Raw genomic sequence first — 19460 nt, forward strand, 5'->3', positions numbered from 1 at the left:
TAAAATTTTATGCAATGCCTAATACATGTTTCCAGGTAAGTTACTAGTAGTTGCTGTATTGTCTATTTATTTGGGTCTGAATCAATGCCCAAACTTGACCGGTAAGCACAATGAACATAGATCGGTAACCAGACTCACATGACCAAAAACACAACAATTAAATTATAAAGCATGACAGGTAATATCCACAATATTATACATTCTAGAGAGAAGCGATACCTAATAAATGTTCTCTGCTTACTGCAGCTCATGGTCCCTTCACAATAGGATGAAGTGATTAAATAGTTTCCCTTCGATATCTTGGAGGAACTCAGTGGCACATAAGTCTATAGCTGTGGTTTCCATTATAGCTAAAGAAGAGTTGTCAGAGAGTCAGGGAGCCATACAGCTCAGAAAACAGACCCTTTGGTCCAACCAGTCCACACCAACCATATTCCCAAATAAAACTCGTCCCACTTGCCTGCATTTGACTCATATCCCTTCAAACCGTTCGTATTCATGTACTTATCTAAAATGTAATTTTAAATGTTCTAACTGCACCTGTATCCATCATTTCCTTGGGAAGTTCATTCCATGTACGAACCATTCTCTGTGTAAAAACATTGCCCCACTTGTCCTTTTTAAAACTTTCTCCTCTGACCTTAAAAATATGCTCCCTAGCATTGAACTCTCCCTCTCCAAGGAAAAGACCCTTACTTTTCACCTTATCTCTGCTCCTCATGATGTTATAAATGTCTATAAGATCAGACCCCCACCCCCCTACATTCCAGTGAAAAATATCAGGGCTTATCCAACCTATTTTTATAACTCAAACCCGCCAACCCCAGCTCCCTGTTTGATATCCTGGCTATTGTCCAATTTAGAGACTATGGCATCAGGCACTTCTTACTATAAGAAGATGGTGCAGAGAGTTTAGCAATATGGAAAAAAAAGTCAGAAAAATAATTTGAAGAATAAAAGTCGGCCAGGGGGCCAGAGCGTCAGTAAATTGGTCATGTAGAGTTTTCACACAAAGGTGATCAATACATGGAATGGATCCCTGGAAAAAGTACTGAAGGCAAGGGGCAGAATTTTCCACGTGGACTTTAGAATCTCACAGGCAGTTTGAACTGTGGGTCAGAGAACAGCACTGTTTGAGAAACAATCAATAAATATAATTTATGTCCTTGGCCCTAAGATGCTGCTTGTCCTGCAGTGTTCATCCAGCTCTACACCTTGTTATCTCAGGTTCTCCAGCATCTGCAGTTCCTACTATCTCTGTCACCCTCACCTGGTCTGACCTACATGTGACTTCAGACCCACAGCAATGTCGTTGATTCTTAACTGACTTCTGGGCAATTAGAGATGGGCAATAAATACTTGTTGCCTGTAGGAGACTGCTAGCCCAATGAGAAAGCCCAGATGTCCTCCTCTAACTGGCAATAAGGGAGTGGTATAGAGCAGATCGGATACCTGATGTTTCTGGGCAGCAGCTGCCTTCCCCAGCTCCCCTCTGAGCTGTGGGCAGAATGGAGCCAAGAGGGGCACTACAGATGTGGCACAGTATTTACCATACACTCACCTTTGACCCTGGGCCTGGCTGTCTTTCCAATAACTTGACGATTAGGTGCTGTATAATGCTCACAGAATCGTAGTATCCCTACAGCGTGGAAGTAGGCTATTCAGCCTATTGAATCCACACTGATCCTCCAAAGAACGTCCCCAAAAAGACCCACGCCTAATCCTATTCCTGTAACTCTTCATTTCCCATGGTTAACCCTGCACATCCCAGGAAGCAATGTGCAATTTAGCATGGCCAATCCACCTATCCTGGAAATCTTTGGGCTTTGGGAGGAAACTGGAACACTCTGAGGAAACCTAGACAGACGCAGGGAGAACATGCAAACTCTACACAGACAGCCACTGGCGAGGGAACAGTGCTGACCAGTGAGCCACCGTGCTGCTCCCATAAGGGACATTATGTACTTCACTGATTGGGGACATAAAACCAGTTAGCTAACATTAAGAAGAAGGCACCATTAAAGCTTTATTAATTCCTTATTAAAATTAATTTGATAATTTTCATGGTAATTCTTTCAGCCTGAAATGTGGTACTGGTGAGGTCAAACAAAAGTGCCCAAAATCTTTGGTTTCATTTCAAAATCAACTAAATGCTGCAAACTGCAATTTGCATTTCTGGAGGAGTAAGAAATGCATCAATCCTGTAAGCATTTTGTCACCTCAGTGATAATATTTGAGGCTGCGGTGAGGCTTCTGTTTGTAGTCAGTGTGATATCATGAAGGTTAGTCAGTTTCCAGTAGCACAAAGTTGCAATCTTGGAGTTAATTGAAGAAAGGCTACTCACCACAAGAAAGAAATCTGCAACAAGTACAGTTATTGCTTAAGTACAAGAATACAGAGATAGAGAGGAATGCAAAGTGTTTTTAACTTGGATGAGGCAAGTGAATATGTCATCGCTGTGTTTTTGGAAGATCCAAAAATAGGTGGGAGGGCAATCGGTGAGGATAATACAAAGAGTTTGCAGAGGGATGTGAACAGGATATGTTATTGGCCAACAACTTGGCAGATTGAATATAAGGTGCAAAACAAAAAGTGGCACTGTACACTTTGGTAGGAAGAATGTAGGAGCTGAATATTATTTAAATGGACAAGCTGCAGAAAGCAGTGGTACAGACGGATTTTAGAGCTCCCATACATGAATCATAAAAAGCTCACATACAAGTTCAGGAGATAACAGGGAAGGCACATGGAATATTGACATTTATTCCATAGGGAATGGAGTATAAAGATAGGGAGATCTTGATAAAACTATACAAAACAATTGTTAGACCACAACCGGAATATTATGAATAATTTCGGGCACCTTATTTAAGGAAAGATACACTGTTAGTGCAGAAAATGTCAATTAGATTGATATCAGGTACAAAGGGACTGTCTTATGAGAAAAAGCCGAGGAGGTTGAGCCTGTACTCACGCGAGTTTAGAAGAATGAGAGGAGGTTTTAATGGAAACAGCTATAAAGCTAACATCTACCCAACAATGGGGAAAATCACTCAGGTATGTCTTGTAGACAAAAAGCAGGACAAATCCAACCCGGAGAATTACCACCCATCGGTCTACTCTTGAATATCAGTAAAGTGATGGAAGGTGTCATCAGCAGTGTTATCAAGCAGAACCTGCTCAGCAATAACCTGCACAGCCATGCCCAGTTTACATTCCGCCAGGGCCACTCAGCTCCTGACCTCATTACAGCCTTAGTTCAAACATGGATAAAAGAGCTGAATTCCAGAGGTGAGATGAGTGACAGCCTGAATTTGACCAAATGTGGCTTCAAGGACCTCTGGAAAACTGGAAATAATAGGAATCGGGGAGAGGGGCAAACACTCTGGTGGTTGGAGCCATACCTGACACTTAGGAAGATGGTTATGGTTGTTGGAGGTCAGTCATCTCAGCTCCAGGACATCTCTGCAGGAGTTCCTCAGGATGGTGTCCCAGGCCCAAACACCTTCAGCTTCTTCATCAATGACCTTCCCTCCATCATAAGGCGGAAGTGGAGATGTTTGCCTGTACATAGAGCCCCAGATACACGGGAATACAAGTTTCCATGCAAGTTCCCCTCCCCACAAGCCAATCATCACCATGACTTAGAAATACGTTACCATATTTTCAGTGCTGCTGGGCCAAAATCCCAGAACTTCTCATGAAGGGATTGTGGGTCTATCTACAGCACATTGATTGCAGTGATTCAAGAAGGCTGCTCACCACCACATTCTCGAGGACAGCTATAGACTGGCAATAAATGCTGACTCAGCCAGCAACATCCATCTCCATCTTTTGGAATACTGCATTCAGTTCTGGCCTCTCTGCTGCAGCAAAGATGTTGTGGAACTTGAAAGGGTTCAGAGAAGATTTACAACAAAGTTGCCAGGTCTGGAGAATTCGAGCTATAGGGACAGGCTGAATAGGCTGGGGCTAATTTCCCAGGAGGATTAGAAACTAAAGGGTAACCTTATCGAGGTTTATAAAATCATGAGGGGCATGGATAGGCTGAATAGCAATGCCTTTTTCTCAGGTTAGCGGAGTCCAAAAATAGACAGCGTAGATTCATGGAGAGGAGGGAAAGATTTAAAAGGGACCTGAAGGGCAACGTTTTCATGCTGACGGTGGAATGAGCTGCCAGAGGAAGTGGTGGAGGCTGGTACAATTACGACATTTAAAAGGCATCTGGATGAGTACATGAATAGGAAGAGCTTAGAGGGAAATTGGCTAAATGCTGGAAAATGGGACTAGAATAATTCAGGGTATCTGGTCAGCAGGGGTAAGTTGGACCAAAGGGTCTGTTTCTATGCTGCGCAGCTCTATGACTGGATTAACAAAAGGAATCTTAGGAGTCTTCCTCAGAGAGACTCAGACAAGACTACATTATTTTCAAAGTGCAGGGGAACACATTTAAAACAGAAATAAGGAAGAATTTCTTCACTGAGAGGGAAGGGAATTTAGGAAATTATTTACCACAGAAGCCCGTCAATGATGTATATCCAACTTATAGATAGGCATATTTTTAATCAATAAGGGAAGCAAGAGTTATGGGAAAAGGCAGGAAAGTGAGTTTGGGATTATCAGATCTGACATGATCTAACTGAATAGTGGAACAGACTGGATGGGCTGACTGGCCAGTTTCTGCTCCTACATCTTATGGCCTTATCATTGCTATAACGCACAGACTCCCATGTTGGATGGTACCTGCTAACATTGGCAGAATCAATTGCAATACACTGAACACAGCACAACCTATACAGAACGTGATTGTAGTTTCACACCTGAAAGTAGGGAACCCCTATTCAAACTGAGAGAGGTGGCAGGGTTTAATTATGTAAGATCATCCTTTGCAAACACCTGTGACACCCTTAATTAGTGGGCTCAATAATCTTACATTGCCAATTCAAACATTAGTTTGAAAACACATTTGTTTTACATGCTTCACAAGAAAATGTTCTCATCGATGATGCAGATCTTCTGCTGATGTTAGTCAAATAATCAGATGGCAGAAAAATACCACATTATGTGAAAATCTGGTGGAAAATCCGAAAGACAATACCTCTTCTTTGCTGGGTGGACCCTAAGTCCACCTTGCTCCTCTGTCACATTGCCAGTTGATCCTTTAAATGGACTAATTCATTAGAGTTTAGAAGTTTAAGGGGAGATCTAATAGAAACTTACAAGATAATACATGGCTTAGAAGGAGCGGATGCTGGGAGGTTGTTTCTGTTAGGCGGGGAGACTAGGACCCATGGGCACAGCCTTAGAATTAGAGGGGGTAAATGTAAAACGGAAATGAGGAGACATTTCTTCATCCAGAGAGTGGAGGGCCTGTGGAATTCATTGCCACGGAGCGCAGTGGAGGCCAGGGCGTTAAATGTCTTCAAGGCAGAGATCAATAAATTCTTGATCTCACAAGGAATCAAGGGCTATGGGGAGAGTGCCGGTAAGTGGAGTTGAAATGTCCATCCACCATGATTAAATGGCGGAGTGGACTCAATAGGCCGAATGGCCTTACTTCCACTCCTATGTCTTACGGTCTTATGGTCTAACGGCAGGGCTTTAACCTACTGCTGCTTTATTTGCTTAATGCCAAGTGGGACCATGCCATGTTCAAAGTGCAAAACCTGTTCAGGTTGCTTGAGAGTTTCTGGAGAGGGATAGGAAAGGAGTTTGTTTGCCATTTAAAGGCACTCAGTGCCTGACTGAGGGATCCAGCTTCAGTAGGAGTTGGGGGCTGTTACAGCAGCCCCCACTTCCTAGGGGGCGACATTATACAGTGAAGAGCTGCCAGCCTCTCATTGGCCAGTATAATAAGATTCAGAGTTATGTTAGTGGTCACTTGGCTCTAACATTACTAAAAGAGAAGCTACCTGTCCAGAATGAGTTTGTGAAGAGACAGTCTTAGACCCTGCACTGTAAAGCTGTTTTTCACAACATACAATACAGATGTAAATAAAGGAATGATGTGGTCCACAAGGAATTGAACAGCCTTGCTTAATGATAAGGAGCAAACAGCCTTTAGGACAAATAGGTGCAGATATCCACGGCTTGAAATACTCCAGACTACTATCTCAATATGCAGGTACCAGTATTAACTTAAGGCAGAAAATGAGACACCCATGGGTTCCCAACGCCAGGAAATGCATTCTACTTTATTTTAATTTCAAAAATATACATTATTCATAAAAGTATCTTTGTATTTATATATATATATAGTCACAAATCCAGTGCTGCTCTGTATGGTTTCATATCAAGGAAACAAACAAAACATTGGATTTGGACTTTACAGAGAAAACCAAAGGCCTCTCTTACATAGACAATACTTTATTTACATACATTTGAAATACTGGGAGGGTCCTATAACTGCATGGACCCCCATTTACCTTCAGCAGGAAGACCTCAGACTGTGGTCTTTCCCCACTGCACCTTAGCGGTAGCTGCCCTAAGCTTGAGTGCTTCCCACAGCACGTAACCCTGGAGCCTGGAGTGTGCCAGTCTGCAACATTCAGTCAGGGTCAACTTCTTAGATAACAAAGTGTGAAGCTGGATGAACACAGCAGGCCAAGCAGCATCTCAGGAGCACAAAAACTGACGTTTCGGGCCTAGACCCTTCATTAGATGCTTGTAGGGTCTAGGCCCGAAACGTCAGCTTTTGTGCTCCTGAGATGCTGTTTGGAATGCTGTGTTCATCCAGCTTCACACTTTGTTATCTTGGATTCTCCAGCATCTGCAGTTCCCAAAATCCCAAGGTCAACTTCTTACTCTGGAAGGCCAACAAAGATCAGGCAGACCAAACAGTCCCTTTCACCGAGTTTATGGTCCTCCATGGTATGTTCCACTGCCCAGTTAAATCCCAGATTCACACTTAAGACTGTGGGGCTTCTCAAAAAAAGGGCCTCAGTGGGGCACTTGCTGCCTCTCCAGCAAGTGAGGGATACTCCCATCACCAACGATAAATCCCACTGATTAATAATATGCGAGAAGTTACAATTTTATGCTGTATACGGTCAGTTCAAGGTTTTACATCAGGAGCTTGTTCTTTTCTCAGAGAATTATGGGCCTCTGGATCGGGCTGTGATCTTGTGAAGAGGACTCTGATTCACTGAACTCGTATTAGCAGGAGTTAGACTGGTTTTCGGTGGCAGAGAAAAGTTCATCTTTCTTGAAGGAAAATTTGGGATAAGAATGACATACTAGATCAGCTCTGATGGTGTAGATACGTCAACAAGGAACTCTGGAGGTATCTTTTCCCCCACATTGGTCCAGAGTGCTTTAGTCTGTTTCTTTGCGACTCCCAAGTAAGAAGGATGTTATTAAACTATAAAAGGTGTAAAAAAAGGTTCAGAATGATGATGCTGGGCCTGGAGTGTCTGAGTTGTGGGAAGAGTCTGAAGAGGATTGAACTATTCTCCCAGGAGTGTCAAGGGGTGAGGGTTTACCTTATTGAGGTTTATAAAATCATGAGGGGCATAGATAGGGTGAGTAGCCAAGGTCTTTTTCCTCAGGATAAGCGTATCCAAAACTAGAGGCCATAGGGTTAAGGTGAGAGGAGGATTTAAAAAGGGACCTGAGGATCAACTTTTTCACACAGAGGATGGTGCATGAATGGAACGAGCTGTCATAATTGAATGGTGCAGGCAAGTACAATTACAACATATGAATGGCTTTTGGATAAATGGATCAGAAAGACTTAGGGAGATATGGGCTAAACACAGGCAAATGGAATGAGGTCAGTTTAGGAAACCTGGTCAGTGTGGACAATTTGGGCCAAAGGGCCTGTTTCTGTGCTCTATGACTCTAAGTGATCGTGTGGTCTCAACTGGGTGGGGACTATGTGTAGAATAATGTAGAAGCTATCACAATGTGGCTGGAGTGAAGGGTCAATATTGGTTGTAAGCTCATGTTGAGCAAGTCGTGCAGGAAAGAGGAGAATCCTGACGAGGTAAAAGACCAACTCTCTGTTACTTTGACTACACTACATTAAATGAGTGCCCAGGAACAATTAAATATTTTACTGGGCAATAATTATGACTAGGCCACAGTTTGAGAGCTGGACTTATATGGGCCCTGCCCATTTCCTAACAACAGCCATGACTTTCATTTACACTGCACCTTTAATTTAGTAAATTGTCCCAGAGTACTTTATAGCACATTGATGAACAACATTTAAAGCTAAGCCGCATAAAAGAACGTTAGAACAGATGACTAAAAACTAGCTTTTAAGTAATATAAAACAAACACAAGTTGCCATAGACTACCAGAGTCATTTCAAAGATCAACTCAAACAATCATTAGCCAAATTGAGATCACATCGAATTAGGGGCAGACTTCTGTCTTCAGTTGGTGATTGATTGGGAGACATGAGGTAGGAGAAAGGAAGTGGGATTAACAGAATAAGACAACAATGTGGTCAGGAACCTGGATAATTTCTTGAATGACACTCTCTATATGGGAGATGGAAATTCCCTCATGCATCAAAAGACCAGAGCTATTGGGATCATTATCAGTTCTTTATAGAACTACATTTTAATTTCTCCCTCTGGGTATTATTACTAACCTGCTGATGTTGGTGTGTTAGATACAGTTGACGTATTTTACTTTTTCATCTTCTTCCTCCACTGAGATTTTTTATTATGGTCAAGCAAGTAACCAGATCTCCCCCTTCTCCCAGCCTCCCTCTAAACTTAACTGTTATATGTCAGAAGAAGGTAAGATTAATTGCCCTGTCCCTGCCATTAGGCTATTAGATCATTTAGCCTCAGTGAATTCAGGGATTCATACAAGGGATAGTGTGATTTAACAGGAGAGTCATCCAATTGTTCATTCCATTTAAAATCACAAGATGGCTGATCTGCACCGCAACGGTATTCTTTAATTTTCTCATGAGACATGAACGCCACTTGCTGGGCCAATGTTTATTGCCCACACTTAATTGCCCCGAGGGCAGTTGAGAATCAATCACATTGTTGATGGTCTGGAATCACATGTCGGCCGGATCAGATAAGGATAGCAGATTTCCTTCCTTAAATTACATCAATGAACAAGATGGGGTTTTCCTCACAGTCAGCAATGGTTTCACAGTCCTCATTAGACTCTAAATCCTAGATTTTAATTGAACCGAAATTCCACCATCTGCCGTGATGTGATTTGAATCTAGCTCCCCAGAACATTACCTAGGTCTCTAACAATCTAGTGGTAAATACCAGAAGGTATTGTCACCTCCCCTGCAGCTGCATTGAATCATCTGTCTCTCCACCATCCTTTATATCTTTGTCAACAAAAACCCATTGATCTCAAATCTTTAAACCTCCAGCTGCTATAGCAACTGCAGCTTTCTGTGGGGAGAATGTACCAGATTTTTACAACTTTTTTTTATGAGACATTCACCATCATTGCATTCGTGAAAGACCAAGCTCTTATTTCAAGGTTATCTCTTTTTGTTCTCAATTCACCCACATAAAATAGCTCCTCCCTATCTCCACTATCTAATCATTTTTCACATTTTAACAAGAAGATCATATCACACCCCAAAACTCAGCAGTCAATGGGGGGTAACCAGCCAACAGAGTTTAAGCCCCAATATTGTGTGTGTAAATCTACAATTGCACCCTTTTGAGGGCAATGTACCCTTCTGATGTCGGATGCCCAGAGCTGAGTACAGGACTCCAGATGGCATCAGTATAACTATCATCTAGACATGAGACGTCACTTCCTCCCCTTCGTAATAAAGGTTAAGATTCCACGAGCCATTTTAATTGTTTCTCGTACTCACCTATTATCCTTAAATTATCTGTGCATTTGGATTGTCAAAATTCTTTTCTGCTCTGCTGTACACTTCCTAGTTTAGGAGATGTTGTGTTTTTTTTCTCCCCAACAACAGTCATCATTAGACCCTTAAATTCTAGGTTTTAATCAAACTCAAATTCCATCAGCTGCTATTGCAGGATTCAAACCCAGGTCCCCAGAGAATTTCTTAGACCTCTCATCTCTTCATTAACAGTCCAGCAATAATACCACTAAGCTATCGCTTCCCCCAATACTATTATTCTGCACTAACATCTTATCCCTTGATGGCGTTAGTATCTAAAAGATCTATTGATCTCAGCCTTGAACTGCCTTTAATGAATGCGTGTCCACAGCATCATAGATTGTTTGCTCATGCAATACATGCAGCTATTTATCTCCTCACCCATGTCTAATCCCAATGTTTAACCCAATTATTTTACCCATGACACTGGACTACGGTTAAAATTAAGAATGGTGGCCTGACTTCCAAGCAGGGTAACTAGGATTGTGTAGCGAGAAAGACAATTTTTTAAAAAATCGAAAATCACCGAGGAGGAACTCAGATCCGAGCAAGCATTCACCAGAGCCAAAGAAAACAACAGCTTCCATTCCTAGTGACTCTTTTGAACTTACTGATTAAATGATTCACTGTGCTTCCTAATGAAAAATTTGCACCAAACAAGAGATCGTAACTGAAATAGGTCGTTGCTCCAATAATATGTGCCAAGATTATGTTGATTTTGATTGGCAATTGTTGAAAGGGCTTAAATACCCAAGTTCTTCTGCCAGCCTTCAATCAGCAATTCACACTCTGACCAGGGACCTTTCAGCACACACTCACTCTTTGTTCCACCTGTCAGGGACCTTTCCACACATTTCAACCTGAGTACTTTATTTGAAAGGACAAGTGCCATATGGTGCCCACAACAGCTAATAATAGAGATTCACTACTGTAATTATTTTCAACTGACAGATGGTTTCCCGTGCTCCGTGTTAAATATTACGCCTGTTCTTTAGATATGCAATCACTAAATTACTCCAACCAGGTCCTTAATGTAGCAGAATTGCCTTCTGCTACAGGCAATAAGGCAATTACCAAGAAGGCTGGCTCTACTAAAGGAATAATGAATATAATGCAGTGGGGAAGAGGGGAAGACTTCCTTTGAGCACTGTGGGTGTGGGACTGCGCTCCTGGACAGAACTTACTGCACAGAGGCAAAGACCATTAGTGGTCCCTTTAAGAAGCGACAACATCAGCAGAGAGAGAGAGAGATAGAACTGATGACTGTTGGTTTGGAACATTAACTCTTTCTACAGATACTGCCTTGTAAGTTTCTCCAGCATTCTCTGTGCTTGTTTTGGATGTCCAACATCCACAGTATTTTATCTTTAAGACATGTGCCAACACAATAATCTTAAAGAGGTCAGATAGCGTTAATATTTAGATTGTGCACAACAAAGAGAGGTTAGTGGCAGGGAGTGTATCCATCATGATTCACAGGGTATGAAAATGATGTGGTGCAAACCAGGTGGTGTAATTTGTTCATTTCCAGCCTGGCATTGTCTGTAAGCTCAGATTCCACAATCAGACTGGAAGCTTGCTTCATTCTTTCACAGGATATGAGTGTCACGGGTTCGGTCAGCATGCATTGCCCACCCCAAATTGCCCTTGAGAAGGTGGTGCTGAGTCAGATTCCTAAACATTCAGTCCATGTATTGAGTACACCACATTAGGATGGGTTTTGCAGGATTTTGACCCAGTGACCGTGAAGGAGCTGTGATACAGACACAATGAGTGTCTTGGAGGGAGATGTGCAAACAGTGGTGTTCCCATATATCTGCTGCCCTTGTCTTTATGGATAGGTTGCAGGTTTGGATCCTGCTGTCTCACCTGCCGTTGTCCACACAGTCTTTGTTTCGTTACACAAAACACCTCCATATCTGAATGTGGGATTTTAAAATTCTTATCCTTGTTTTCGAATCCACTTATGGCTTTACCTTGCCCTAGTTCTAGCATTTCTTCCCAAGTATCAACCCATGAATTTCCGAGATATCTATGCCACTCCTATCTCCCCACTGTTAGTGATCAGGTTTCCAGATGGAGTTACTTCTCTAAAATTCTAAAAAAAAATACTCAGGCTCACACACGGCTTTGCGGAAGCACCATCTCAAAGCGCTTTACAGCCAGTGAAGACCCTCTCAAAATGTAGATACCACTGTCATGGAGGAAATGGGCACAAACAGCAGGGTCAGAATAACATTGTATAAAGTCAAAACCGAAAGAAATGTGAATGCTGCAAATCAGAAACAAAAACAGCTGGAAAAGCTCAGCAGGTTGGGCAGCATCCGTAGAGAGAAATCAGAATTAACGTTTTGGGTTGAGTGACCCATGTTAATATTTGAATATCCACAAAGGTAAAGCAGCAACAAAACAGCTTAATCACATTAAATAAATTGTAAATACTGCATATTATAAATCAGCACTTAGTACATCATATGAGAATTTAGATTTTAATCTAAATATTTGTAAAGTTATGACTTTTATTTCAAGAAATAAGGAATTCTCCTACATTTCCCAGTGAAGGAAGGCTCCGTTAGTAACTCCTCTTGGATAGCTGCACACACTCATGGCTCCTTTTATTCCAACACAGATTTGGGAGGCAATAGCCTAGTGGTATTCTCACCAGACTGCTAATCCAGTAGACCTAGATAATGTTCTGGGAACCTGGGTTCAAATCCCGCCATGGCAGATGGTGCAATTTGAATGCAATAAATGTCTGGAATTAAGAGTCAAAGGATGATTATGCATAGGTTGTTGGAAAACCCTATCTGGCTCACTAATGCCCTTTAGGGAAGGAAGCTGCCATCCTTACCTGGTCTGGCCTACACGTGACTCCAGACCTACAGCAATGTGGTTGTCTCTGAACTGCCCTCTGGGTAATAAATGCTGCCTGGCCAGCGACACCCTCATCCTGTGAATGAATAAAGGAAAACAAAAATGCCATTGGCTAGGCCAGTATTCATTGTCCATCCCTAACACCCAGAGTGCAATTAAGAGTCACCCGCTCACTGTGAGTCTGAAGTCACCTGTAGGCCAGGCCAGATAAGGGCAACAGATTTGCTTCCCTAAGACAGACTGCCGCACTTTGAACCCCTGCCCCACCCCCACCCTTCCTCCACAAAGATAGCAGCCACAAAGGGGGGCTCTGCTACTTATTGCCTACTATAAAAAATGGCAGACAGTAACCCATGCCTGTCACCAGCAAATGCCCTATATTTCCCACTTAGCTCAGTACAAACATGAGACTAATAGGCTGTACCGCAAAGCCTGAATAAAAACTGTTTATGAAGACCGCCTGGTCTATTGCTCTTTTCTGCTGCACTTTGAGCAGAAACTGAAAGGGCAGCAGATCAAGGACAAGTTGGATTCATTCTAGGCCTTAGTTTGGTTTGTGATACAGTATTAGAGATGGGGACTCTGGCCGAAGGCCCTGTTTCTGGGCTGTCAAAGGAGGATAAGCCATAGATTGGGCACCATTGCCTTATACTTACCTTCTGCTTCCTGCCATTCAGCAAATTTGCTAACAAGTCAATAATCTTGTCACTGACAATTTCTTGTGATGGACTTAATCAAATGCTTTCTAGAAGTCCAAATAAATGACATCTATGTCGACAACCTCATGCTCGCTACATTAGTCACCTTAAAAAACTGTATCAGGTTTATCAGACATAACATTAGACAAAAACAAAACACCACAGATCTGAAATGCAGATAAAAACATGGAAGTACTTACAAGCTGGTGCTTAATTCTGTTTTGCTTTGCACAGATGCTAGCAAACCTACTGCCTATTTCTAGAATTTTATTTTAGTTTACTTTACACAACCATGCAATGCTCAGTGAGCAGTAAATCACTATCAATGAGTTCAGACACTGTCCAGGTAATTCTGGTCAATTCTTGAAAAGAGATAACGGCAAACAAAAACAGAAATGGCTGGGAAAGTTCAGCAGGTGTGGCAGCATCTGTGGGCAGAAAACAGAGTTAACATTTCGGGTCCACTGACCCTTCCTCAAGACCCTTTTCAATTTCTAGCATCCACAGTGTTTCAGTCTTTATATAGCGTCATAGACTCATACAGCATGGAAACAGATTCTTCAGTCCATGTGAACATAATCCCAAACTAAACTAGTGCCACCTTCCTGCTCTTGGCCTATAGTCCAAATATCTTTTAAACATTGTAATTGTACCCACATCTACCACTTCATCAGGAAGTTCATCCTACGCGCAAACAACTCTCTGTGTAAAAACATTGCCCCCCATGTCTTTTTCAAATCTCTCTCCTTTCACCTTAAAATTTACCCCCCAGTCTTGAAATCCCCCATCCTAAGCAAAACACAACTACCATTAACTCTATCTATACCTGGGATTATTTTATAAACGTCTACATTTAAGACAATAATTTGTCTGCTTCCCCTCTGTCAGCTTTCTTGAATGTTGGAGTAGCACAAAAAAATTCCAAACGAAAGTAATGGTTCTCATAACCTGAAAATTTTGGGACGTTATAACTCAGGCATTGCAATATCCTCATTGACTTCCATTCTAATCCTGGGATAGAAACGATCTACTCTGGGTGGATGTACTGTGGGATTCACTATTCTTTAACGTCATCCTTTTCATCATTAATGTTATTACACTTGCTTTAATCATTGTGAGTTACTGAACCCTGATTCCTTTGAATGTTGGGAATGGCCATGACTTCCTGTAATGTACTTCCATTCTCTTTCTAAATTAACCATGCAGAAAGCAAAAGATTGGTTGAAAGATATCCCAATTCAACACACTGGATGGAAGCCCTCAGTAAAAGAAAGCTACATAACGCCAGCATTGACCTGGGGAAGTAACAAAATGCTACCACTTTTGCATACAGGCATGTGTTGTTCACTCATTGGTTGTGCTTAGAGAGCTTGACTCTAAATCTTTTCATTGGGTTATCAGAAATATACTTTAATCTGCATAAGTTTACAAACAGTAACACCTTTGAATAAAACCTATTCTTTTCAACATTGCAACTTGAATATTTATTCTGGCACACTTGCATGCTGAGAAATTTGTTTCGATCATTTTGAGAGTGTTGTCCCTCAGGGACCAAGTTCTGATTTTTGAGGGCTTCTGATGAGATCTTCTCCAGGGCCTTTCTTTTTATTCTCACTAAGCCCTTCATTAGAAGAGACAGTAAATAACTAACTCTAGCCTGTGATTCCCCTGAGATTTTTTGCAAAGTATTTTCTTCTTTACATCGGTAAGATAGAATAAATACCAAAACTGTAACATATACGCATATATAGTTGTGGATGAATTGTGATTTTTATACATTCAATATCATTTATATGAGAGTTTGGATTTTGAAATGGTGGCATGTGGAATTTGATCGATGTGCATCAGTAGGGTTTAGTGATTAGCTTGTCAGTCTTTCAGTGGTCATGATTGTTTCGTATCTTGTACTACAGGGAGTTTCAGACCAGAAGCAATTGATTTTTTTTTCATTTGCAGAATGTGAGATGCAACTGTTCCTAGTCAGCATTTATTACTGATACCTAAATACCCAGAGCGTAATTAAGAGTGAAACACGTAACAGTAGGACTGGGGCCAGTTCCCTCTCTCCCACCCTTCATCCTTCTAATCACAGATTCCCTCCCTACCACAACCACCACTCCTCCCATCACTGTTCCACCAATCACAGATTCTGTCTCTTGAGAAACTGCATGAGAAGGAGAAGGGGGATCTCTGACTGGCAGTGCACAGGAGAGACAAGTTCTCTGACTGGAGGGGAGACCTCTTGCAGCTTCTCTGTTTCCTGCGTGAAAGCCGGTGGGTGGTTTTTCTCTGATTCATCATTCATCCCCCAACCCCATAAGTGAATTTTCACAGGTAGTTTGGAGGACATTTGTAGGATGGGGTGTTCATCTATAGCCGCTGTATATTTTGAATGCTAACACTTTCACTAGAGTCTTATTACAGAACCAGGGAGCTGACGTACTTTCGCAAGTTATGAGTGTCACTTGTTCAATCTCCATATGCAGATGGCTTTTTGACATTTATTATATCACTGAAATGACACCTTATAATATATTCTTTGTACTGGCAAAAGGCTAAAGAAATCTTAAGATCAAGAGACCTCAAGAGAACACTAGAAAAACAATGCACATGGAGATCAGACTCTTGATTTAGATCAGAGCTTTAGAATATCAATTAAGGGCTGCTGATAGTAAGCTGAGGTCTTGTAATGGTTCAAATCAGACCAAGATTTATCCAGCAAACTTTTATCAGCAATTTACTTTCAAATCACCATGGCTCCATTAATTTTTTTCCAGTTCAATTCACCATTTAAGCAATATTTTAAAGGAATCATCGCACCTAGACTTTTTTGTTGTGCACAATGATAATGTTTCGATTTTGTAATTTGTACAATTTGTTTAGGTGCTCCTTCAGCCTCCCTTGTACAACCATATATGTTTCACAAATTATTTTTGGTTATTCTTTTATATGACATGGGCCTTGCTGACTGGGCCAACGTCTACTGGCCATCCCTTATTATGTTTGAGAAGGTGGTGGTCAGCTGGTTTCTTGAACTACTGCAGTCCTTGTACCGCAGGTAGAATCACAATGTCCTTAGGGGGGACATTCCAGGATTTTGACCTCAAGACAGTGAAGAAACAGCAATATATTTCCAAGTCAGGACAATGAGTGGCTTGGACAGGAACTTGCAAGTGGTGGTGTTCTCTGTACCTGCTGCCTTTATCCTTCTAGGATGTAGATATTGCTTTGGAAGGTGCTGACGGAGGAAGAATGGTGAGTAGCTGCAGTGCATCTTATCATTGGTATTTCCTCCTGCTATTGTGTACCAGTCATGGAGGAGGTGTGAACGTTTCTGGATGCGGCGTCAATCACATGGGCTTTTTTTTGCCCTGGACGGTGTGAGATTCCTTGATTGCTGTTGGATCTTCGACCACCCAGGCAAATGGGGAGTATTTCACCACACTCCTGCCTTGTACCTGGTGGATGATGGACAGGCTTCGAAAAGTTACAAAATGAATTACTTGCTGCAAGATTGCCACTGTCTATACGCAATTGTAGCGAAAGTATATTTATACTCGAGTAAATATCTGATTGATAGTAGCCCTCAGGGGGTTGATAGTGAGGGGATTCAGTGATGGTAGTACCACTGAATGGTAAGTGGACATGATTAGATTCTCTCTTGTTGGAAATTGTCATTGTGAGACATTTGGATCACTTAAGCATGAATGTTACTTTCCACTTATAAACCCAAACCTGGATACTCTTGAGGTATTGCTGTTTCTGGGCAGAGAACGCTTCAGTTTTTGATGAGTCACAAACAATGCTGAACATCCCTGTTTGTGATGTTATGATGGAGGGAAGGTCATTGATGAAACAGCTGAAGATGGTTGGGCCAAGACACCATGGAGACTGATATGATTGGCCTCCAGCAATTGCAATCATCTTTGAGTTAGGTATGGCTCCATAACACCACAAGAAATAGAAATGGGATTGGGCCAGTCAGCCCCTCAAGTCTGTTCCACCATTTAATAGGATTGTGGCTGATCCAACTGACTCCAGCCAGTGGAGAATTTTTCACTGATTCCCAGCGACTCCAGCTTTGCAAGTGCTCTTTGGTGCTGCACACAGTCAAATCTAGTATTGTTGTCAATGATAGTCACTCTTGCCTCATCTGTGACATTCTTTTGTCCACATTTGGACCAAGCTATAATAAGGCAAGAGCTGAATAGCCCTGGGGGAACCCAAACTAACCATTACTGAGCAGAATATTGCTGCGTAGGTGCTACGTACAGCATTGTCAATGATTCCTTCCATACATTTGTTGACGATCAAGACTAGACTGATGGGGGATTAACTAGCCTGGGATTAACTGGCTTAATGGCTTTAAGAGATTTGGATTTGTCCCGCCTTTCGTGTACAGAACATTACTGGGAATTTTTCCACATCGTCAGGTAAATGCCAGGGTTTTAGTTTTACTGCATCAACTTGGTAAGGGACCTAGCTAACTGTGGAGCACAAGTCTTGAGTCATACTGTCAGGGCCCATAGCATTTGCAGCATCCAATGCCTTCAGCTGTATCTTGATATCACATGGAGCGAATCAAATTGGCTAATGAATGGCATCTGTGATGCTGGGGTACACTGGAGGAGGCCAAGGTGGATCATCCACTCAGTACTTCTGGCTGAAAATGAACACAAATGATTCAGCCTTTACATTTACACTGGTAGTCTGGGCTCTGCTGCCATGCAGAATGGTGACATTGGTGATCCCTCTTCCCCCTCCTGTTAGATGTTTAAAGTTCCAAGATGGCAGAGCTGTGATTTTATCCTGAGATTGTGGTATCACTAAGCTCTGTCTAAACACTTGCTGGTTCCATTGTTTGGTACACAAGTGTGAGTTCAGCTGGCTAATATCCCATTTTGCCTGGTGCTGCTCAGAGGCTGACCGATGAAGCACAGTGTTGATTCCACACAGCACAGTGGAGAATAATCTCAGCATGCAGGTGGGACTGTGTCTACAAGGACTGTGCATTGGTCAGCTGTGACAATTCTGTCATAGCTAGAAGCATTGACTATGGGTAAATTGGCGAGGGTGATGTCAAGTATGTTTGTTCCCTCTTATTGGTTCCCTTACTATCTGCCACAGGCCCAGTGTAGTAACTGTGCCCTTTAGGAGTCAGCCAGCTCAGTCAGTCTTGTTACTGTTATGATACTATGGCTTTAAGAAGTGCATTTTGTCCTCGTTTCTTTTATTAAGAAAGCTTGAAGTAGAGGTGCTGACTGGTCCATTCAGAGCCAATAAAATAAACAACATGTGAGGCTTTGGGTTATTTTCAAAAGTTGGAACAATAGAAGCAGCCTGAATGGGTGAGGTCAAGCTCCCAAAGAACCAAGGATTTTAGTTTTAGTTTTTCAGCAGCAGTTGCTGGGACCTAGAAGCTGAGTACACCTCTCCCTGCTACTCACTTTTTTCAGAGTTTTACTTTGATGTTTTTCCTTTTGGACTAGGGAATTATATATGAAACAATCTATTTTACTGAATTTGCCTTTGCCATGTGTTTTTGTGATGTTACTATATTGGAACAGTTACTGTTTAGTAACTGAATAATCTACTATTCTGTTCAGCTTTTCAATCGAGTTGTTATTCCAATTTTTTCCTTTCTTTATACTTTAATAATAGTCTGTAAATAACGTGTGTTTTGCTTCAAGACTGGTATGTTGTCCAATTGAATTGCATCTGGAATATAGCTCCTCTCACTTGTTTTTTTAAAATAAGAAAATGTTAGAATCTAGCCTCTCTTCTTCACATATTTTGAGGGAGTTTGGTCTGGCCAGTAACACTGCTGAGCGACTGAGGACATTCTGTACCTTTGTCACCTTCAGTTCTTCCTCCAATTGGTGTTGAACATGGAAGAGAACCGATTCCTCAGCTGATGTTGGTGATGAGAAGAAGTGGTAATGTGGTGTTGGTAATCAGCAGGAGGTTCCCTCTGGTGATACGCTGCCTATCTCTGTACTCTCTCTTAACCCTGGCAAATGCTTGTATATTGTTAAAC

The sequence above is a fragment of the Stegostoma tigrinum genome, chromosome 28 (assembly GCF_030684315.1).
Source record: "Stegostoma tigrinum isolate sSteTig4 chromosome 28, sSteTig4.hap1, whole genome shotgun sequence".
Lineage (NCBI taxonomy): Eukaryota > Metazoa > Chordata > Chondrichthyes > Orectolobiformes > Stegostomatidae > Stegostoma > Stegostoma tigrinum.